The following is an 8,320-nucleotide window of genomic DNA, read 5'->3' on the forward strand; positions in this document are numbered from 1 at the left end:
ATACAAAAGGGAGCAGTAGAGACAGATACGAAGACAGAAGACCGAGGTGTGGAGAAGAGTGTAGAAAGGAAGACTTTGAGTAAAGGTAAAAAGAAAGAAAATTAGATATGACATATAAAAGCCAAAAGAGAAAATGGTAGAAGAAAGTACTACCTGTGCAGTAATAATACTAAATGTTAATGGATTAAACTCCCCAATAAAAAGACATAGACTGGGAGAAGGGATTAAAAAACAGGACCCATCTATATGCTGTCTCTACTCAAAGGATGTGAGGGCAAGGACACAAATGGACATTTGCACACCAATGAGTATAGCAGCATTATTTACAATTACCAAGAGATGGAAACAGCCAAAATGTCCATCAACAGATGGGTGGCTAAACAGACTGTTGCATATACATATGATGGAATATTCTGCAATTGTAAGACAGAATAAAGTTATGAAGTATGTAATAACATGGATGGACCTTAAGGAGATTATGCTGAATGAGATTAGCCAAAAACAAAAGGACAAATACTGTATGGTCTCACTGATATGAACTGACATTAGTGAATAAACTTGGAACATTTTGTTGGCAACAGAGACCATCGGGAGATAGAAATAGGGTAAGTAATTGGGTAACTGGACGTGAAGGGATACAGATTGTACAACAAGACTGAGTATAAAATCTCATAAATGGACAACAGACAGCACAATACTACCTAACTGTAATGCAATTATGTTAAAACACTGAATGAAGCTGCATGTGAGAATGATAGAGGGAGGAGGGCTGGGGGCATAAATGAAATTCTAAAGAAAGATAGATAACAATGATTAAGATGGTATAATCTAGGAATGCCTAGGGTGTATAATGATAGTGACTAAATGTACAAATTTTAAAAATGTTTTTGCATAAGGGAAAACAAATGAATGCCATTACTGCAGGGTCCTGAAAACAGATGGCAATTAGTATTTTAAAATGTCAACTTATGTGTGAGACCAAAGCAAAAAATGTTTATTTTGTACAAAATTTATATTTTGACTAGTGCATTTCCTAATATAACTTATGTAGATAGTTGGTTGAACAACACAAGTACATGGAACCTTGGGTAGAACATGAGATTTTGTTGGTTTGTTCAGAGTAATGCCCTGATGAATCCCAGAGTGATTTGATCAGTGAGTGGAAAAGTATTTGCAAAGTCCCCTTTGGCAATGGTGAGAATGCAGGAAAATTCAACCTCCCCAAGTTGAGTTGATATTCTCACAAGCAATGTGGACAACCAAAGCTATAGGCTGAGCCCCCAGTTTTGGGGGTTGTTCATATGAAACTTAACCCCACAAAGGATAGGTCAAGCCTACTTAAAATTAGATCTAAGAGTCATCCCCAAGAGAACCACTTTTGTTGCTCAGATGTGGCCTCTTTCTCCAGCCAACACAACAAGAAAACTCACTACCTTCCCCCTGTCTATGTGAGACATGACTCCCAAGGATGTGGGACTTCCTGGAAACGTGGGACAGAAATCCTAGAATGAGCTGAGACTCAGAATCAGGGGATGGAGAAAAACCCTAGAATGAGCTGAGATCTATCGTCAGGGAATTGAGAAAACCTTCTCGACCAAAAGGGGAAGAGTGAAATGAGACAAAGTGTCAATGGCTGAGAGATTCCAAACACAGTTGAGAGGTTATCCTGGAAGTTATTCTTATGCACTAACTAGATATCACCTTGTTATCCAAATGTAATGGAGATGCTAGGGGGGAACTGCCTGAAAATGCAGAGCTGCGTTACAGTAGCCATGTTTCTTGATGATGATTGTATAATGATATAACTTTCACAATGTGACTGTGTGATTTTTAAAACCTTGTGTCTGATGCTCCCTTTATCTACCTTGTCAACAGATGAGTAGAACATATGGAATAAAAATAGATAATAGGGGGAACAAATGTTAAAATAAATTTAGTTTGAAATACTAGTGATCAATGAAAGGGAGGGGTAAGGTGTATGGATGTATAATTTTTTTCTGTTTTCATTTTATTTTTTTTCTGTTGGCTTTTTATTTCTTTTTTGGAATTGATGCAAATGTTCTAAGAAATGATCACGATGATGAATATGCAACTATGTGATGATATTGTGAATTACTGATAATATGTAGTACAGAATGATCATATGTTAAGAATGTTTATGTTTCTTGTAAGTTTTTTTAAAAAATCAAAATTAATAAAAAATATATATATAAAAGAAAGCATCCTGGGAGATGCTAAAATAAGAGATGAAATTAAGTGTTTGCCCTGGAGAAGTTAAGAGAGGACCCACAAACTCCTAGAGAGAGAAACAACCCGGAGAAGACCCAGAGAGAAAGCCACTGGAATCAGAAGCTGAAACCAATGAACTGGGAGCAGGGACCAGCAGATATAAGCCCCATTCCTCCCAAGCTCACAGAGGTGTTCCAGATGCTGGTGGCCTTTCTTCAGAGTCCAAGGCATGTTCCTGATTTGAGGTGAAATCTTGAAGAGCAAATTGAGCAAGTAATAATGCTTTTCTGCAATCACTTCTTGCTGCTTCTGGCCCTGGCAGTGCTGCTGGCCTTCATGATGCTTAGCCTGAAGTTCTTCCACCTGATCTGAGTGTCAACAGCTAACAATAGATTGAGCAGAAAGAGTTGAAAGAGAATCATGCCTCACCCAGTCACGGAGACCCCTAGGATGGACCCAGTCTGTGAAGCTCTTCTGTACTGCAAGATTCCAAGGGTGCTGAGCACAACATGGAAAGTCATGGTCTGCATCATCTCAAGCTGGTCTCCATGCATGTGTTCATTTGCCAAGGGGATAGCTACAAGCTTTATACCGTTTCCAAATGAAGTGACCAGAAATTAACTGCACTCTGGTGACTTACAGGAAACCATATCACCTTTAAACTGGAAGCTTTTATTAGTCACATGTCAAAAGGAACCAGAACATCTTTTGAAAGCCATTTAAACTCCCTGCCTTCCTACCCCAACCACCTGTTGTGTGAGATGGCAGACTCATGCAGTCAGCAGTTGTGCAGTATTTGCAGAATGGCCACCTACTGAAGGACATCTATCTAAAGAAGTATAAAGTCCTGCCCAGTGGCTGGTCCCCAGACCATAATTTTAGAGACCACTGGGAAAAGCCAGGCTCTAAAAAGTGGGAAAACCCTTCTTAAAGTCTTTCTCCTAGATTTTGACTAGAAGAATATTAATTTCAGTCACGAGCTGAATGCTCTCATCTGCTTTGGAAATTACTATTGCTCTGCAAGAAACCAGTATCTGGAAAAGGAGCACCATCATAAGGGCCTCCAAGATTTAGAAAACAGCCAGCTGTAGAAGACCTATGGGTAGATGGCCAAGATTGTGGACATTTCCACCAAGCACATCCAGGCTGCAAACCCCACAGATTTCATGCTCTGCCATTTGTGCCACAATGTGAACTTCCCATGCACCAGAAATGGCTTATTTCACATGGAGCACATCAAGGTACCCAAGAAGCATAAGATAAAGGATGAGAGAGAGGTGGGAGATGAAACTGTATCTGTGTGTGTGTTGCTGGACACACCCTATCTTGAATCAAACCATTGACCAGATATGGCATGCTGTGGAAGGTAGGAAAGAAGAGCTCTCTGCATTTGCTAAGTCCTCTAGGGGAATGGTGAGAAAGGGGGAAAATTCAACCTTGCCAAGTGCAGAATTCTTGATATTCTCACAAGCAGTGGGGACAACAAAGGCAATAGGCTGAGCCCCCTATCTTGGGGTTTGTTCATATGAAATTTAACCCTGCAAAAGACAGGCTAAGCCTACTTAAAATTAGGCCTAAGAGTCACCCCCAAGAGAATCTCTATTGTTGCTCAGATGTGACATCTCTCTCTCAACCAACAGGACAAGCAAACTCACTGCCCTCCCTCTCTACATGGGACATGACTCACAGGGGTGTGGATATTCCTGGCAGTGTGGGACAGAAACTGTAGAATGAGCTTGGACTCAGCACCAAGTGATTGAGAAAACCTTCTTGACTGAAAAGGGAAAGAGTGAAATGAGGCAAAATTAAGAGTGAATGGCTGAGAGGTCCCAAAGAGAGTCAGGAGGTTAGCCTAAAGGTTATTCTTATGCATTAAATAAATATCACGTTTTTAGTTAAGGTGTAACAGAGAGGCTGGAGGGAACTGCCTGAAAATGTAGAGCTGTGTTCCAGTAGCCATGTTTCTTGAAGATGATTGTATAATGATATAGTTTTTGCAATGTTGACTGTGTAATTGTGAAAACTTCGTGTCTGATGCTTCTTTTATCTACCTTATGGACAGATGAGTAAAACATATGGATTAAACATAAATAATACAGGGAACAAATGTTAAAATAAATTTAGTAGATTGAAATGCTAGTGATCAATGAAAGGGAGGGGTAAGGGTATGGTATGCATGATTTTTTTTCTGTTTTCTTTTTATTTCTTTTTCTGAATTGATGCAAATTTTCTAAGAAGTGATCACGATGATGATTATAAAACTATGTAATAAGAAAAGAATGTTCATATTGTATGTTGATTGCTTTATTAATGAATTTTTAAAAAAAAATCTGTATCCCTTCAGTTCCAATTACCCAATATCTACCTTATTTCTATCTCTTGATGACCTCTGTTCTTAACTGAAATTATCCAAGTTCATTCATGAATGTTAGTTCATATCAGTGAGACCATACAGTATTTGTCTTTTTGTTTCTGGCTAATCTCACTCAGCATAATGTGCTTAAGGTTCATCCATGTTGTTACATACTTCATAACTTTATTCTGTCTTACAGCTGCATAATATTCCATCATATGTTTATACCACAGCTTGTTTAGCCACTCATCTGTTGATGGATATTTGGGCTGTTTCCATCTATTGACATTTGTAAATAATGCTGCTATAAACATTGGTGTGCAAATGTCCGTTTGTTTCTCTGCCCTCATGTCCTCTGAGTAGATACCTAGCATTGGTATTGACGGGTCATATGGCAATTCTATACTTAGCTTCCTGAGGAACCACCAAACTGCCTTCTGCAGTACTTGTGCCATTTGGCATTCCCACCAACAGTGGATAAGTGTGCCTCTTTATCCACATCCTGTCCAGCACTTGTCATTTTTGTTTCATTGATAATGGCCATTCTGGAGGGTGTGAGATGATATCCCATTGTGGTTTTGATTTGCATTTCCCTAATAGCCAGGAAAGTTGAGCATCTTTTCATGTGCTTTTCAGCCATTTGCGTTTCCTCTTCTAAGAAGTGTCTGTTCAAGTCTTTTGTCCATTTTGTAATTGGGTTGTCTGTCTTTTTGTTGTTGAGTTGAACAATCTCTTTATATATTCTGGATACTAGACCTTTATCTGATATATCATTCCACAATATTGTCTCCCATTGTATAGGATGTCTTTTTACTTTCTTGATGAAGTTCTTTGATGCACAAAGGAGTTCTGTTTTGAGAAGTTCCCATTTATTTCTTTCTTTCTTCAATGCTGGTGCTTTGGGTGTAAGGTCTAGGAAACCACCTTCTATTATAAGATTTGTAAGATATTTCCCTACATTTTCTTCTAATGGTTTTATGGTCTTAGATCCAATGTTTAGGTCTTTGATCCATTTTGAGTTAATTTTTGTAGAGGGTGTGAGATATGGATCCTCTATCATTCTTTTGCATGTGGATATCCAGTTTTCTAGGCACTATTTATTGAAGAGACTGTTCTGTCCCAGGTGAGTTGGCTGGACTGCTTTATCAAAGATCAATTGTCATAGATGAGCGGGTCTATATCTGAACAATCTATTCAATTCCATTGGTCAGCATAATATTTATGCCAGTAGCATGCTGTTTTGACCACTGTAGCTTTGTAACATGCCTTAATGTGAGGTAGTATGAGACCTCTAACTTCATTTTCCATTCCCAGGATATTTTTAGGTATTCAGAGCACCCTGCCCTTCCAGATAAATTTGCTTATGGTTTTTCTATTTCTGAAAAGTAAGTTTTTGGGATTTTAATTGGTATTGCATTGAATCTGTAAATCAATTTAGGTAGAATTGACATCTTAACTATATTTAGTTTTCCAATCTATAACACAGTATGCCCTTCCATTTATTTAGGTCTTCCATGATTTATTTTAACAATTTCTTATAGTTTTCTCTGTAATTCAGAAATGGATAGCACAATACTACCTAATTGGAATGCAATAATGTTAGAACACTTAATGAAGCTGAATGTGAGAATGATAGAGGGAGAACTTAAGGGGACACAAATGAAATTAGAAGGAAAGATATATGATAAAGACTGAGATGGTACAACCTAGGAATACCTAGAGTGTATAATGATAGTGACTAATGTACAAATTTAAAAATGTTTTGCATGAGGAAGAACAAAGGAATGTTAATAATGCAAGGTGTCGAAAATAGATGGTAATTTATATTTTAAAACTTCAACTTATGTGTGAAACTAAAGCAAAAAATGTTTATTTTGTACAGAAGTTATATTTTGACTAGTGCATTTCCTATTATAACTTATGTGTACAGCTTAATTGAACACCATAAGTACATGGAACCCTGAGTAGGGCATGAGATTTTGTTAGTTTGTCCAGAGTGATGCCTCAATAAATCCCAGAAGGATTTGAACAGTGAATAAAAAAGTATTTGCAAAGTTCTTTTAGGGGAATGGTGAGAAAGGGGGAAAATTCAACTTTTCCAAGTGGGGACTTCTTGATATTCTCACAAACAGCAGGGACAACCAAAGCAATAGGCTGAGCCCCCGATCTTGGGGTTTGTTCATATGAAACTTAACCCCACAAAGGATAGGTTAAACCTACTTAAAATTGGGCCTAAAAGTCACCCCCAAGAGAACCTCTTTTGTTGCTCAGATGTGGCCTCTCTCTCTCAGCCAACACGACAAGCAAGCTCACTGCCCTCCTCTCTCTATGTGGGACCTTCCTGGCAACATGGGACAGAAATCCTAGAATGAGCTGGGAATCAGCACCAAGGGATTGAGAAAACCTTCTCAACCAAAAGGGGAAAGAGCAAAATGAGACAAAATTAAGTGTCAATGGCTGAGAGATCCCAAAGTGAGTCGAGAGGTTAACCTGGAGGTTATTCTTATGCATTAAATAGATATCACATTTTTAGTTAAGATATAACAGAGAGGATGGAGAGAACTGCCTGAAAGTGTAGAGCTGTGTTCCAGTAACCATTTTTCTTGAAGATGACTGTATATCGATAACGCTTTCACAAAGTTACTGTGTGATTGTGAAAACTTTATGTCTGATGCTTCTTTTATCTACCTTATGGACAGATGAGTAAAACATATGGATTAAAAATAAATAGATAATGGGGGGACAAATGTCAAAACAAATTTAATAGTTTGAAATGCTAGTGATCAATGAATGGGAGGGGTAAGAGGTATGGTATGTATGATGGTATGTATGAATTTTTTTCTGTTTTCTTTTTCTGAATTGATGCAAATGTTCTAAAAAGTAATTATGATGATGAATATACAACTATGTGATAAAAAAGAATGTTCATACTGTATGATGATTGGTTTTATTAATAAAAATTAATTAATTAATTATTTAATTAATTTTTTTTAAAAGAGCTCTTTGCCCTATACTCTGCCACAATGTTACCCTGTCACCAGTTCTCTGTGCATTGGGCCTGATGGAAGTCACATTTCCAAGGTTTGTGGCCAGGTTGATCTTTGAGCTCTGGCAAGACAGAAAAAAGCCCCATGAACATTCTATCCAGATTCTTTTCAGAGGTGTGGATGTCACATTCCACAGCTCCTTTTGTCAGGAGCACAAGCACTCTCTCAAATCCCCTCAAAATCTTTGCCTGCTTTGTCAAAAGTGACATGTTTATAGCCCTGGATCATAGTAGTACAAATTATTATGATGCACATCACAGAGAAGGATTCTAAACAACACAAAGCACAGTGCTTGTAAGATCCATGCCAGTACCAAAGGGTTGGGAAAAGTCCTTTTCTAGTTCTTTCCATTGCTAAGAGTACATGAATATCGATTCATAAAAGCCAGAAATACTGTTTGGGAGCCTGATAGATGATTTGGATTGAATAATAAGCATGTTACTGTAATCTGGCTTCGTGAGTTATTTGATGCCCAATTGCCAGTTCACTGTGAAAGGAAGGTACTTTATCATAGGCAGACTTGACTTAGAATGCCAAAGTTGCCAATCCAAATTTGCATTCTTTTGGCTTGAGAGGGTATCAAATGATGGAACCAAATTCCAACCAAAATTTTCTTAGTACTGGACAGTCTTACCTTTGTCCCTGCTCAGTGAAAAATTTCTTCAAGTGACTTATCTAAAACAGGGATGGG

The 8,320-nt window shown here is 38.0% G+C and overlaps 1 pseudogene; it reads left to right on the forward strand.

The window, feature by feature from the left end:
• Positions 1–2,508: 2,508 nt before the first annotated feature.
• On the forward strand, positions 2,509–7,902 carry LOC143671451 (2-phosphoxylose phosphatase 1-like; annotated as a pseudogene).
• The last annotated feature ends 418 nt before the right edge of the window (positions 7,903–8,320 follow it).

This window comes from Tamandua tetradactyla, chromosome X, assembly GCF_023851605.1.
Source record: "Tamandua tetradactyla isolate mTamTet1 chromosome X, mTamTet1.pri, whole genome shotgun sequence".
Lineage (NCBI taxonomy): Eukaryota > Metazoa > Chordata > Mammalia > Pilosa > Myrmecophagidae > Tamandua > Tamandua tetradactyla.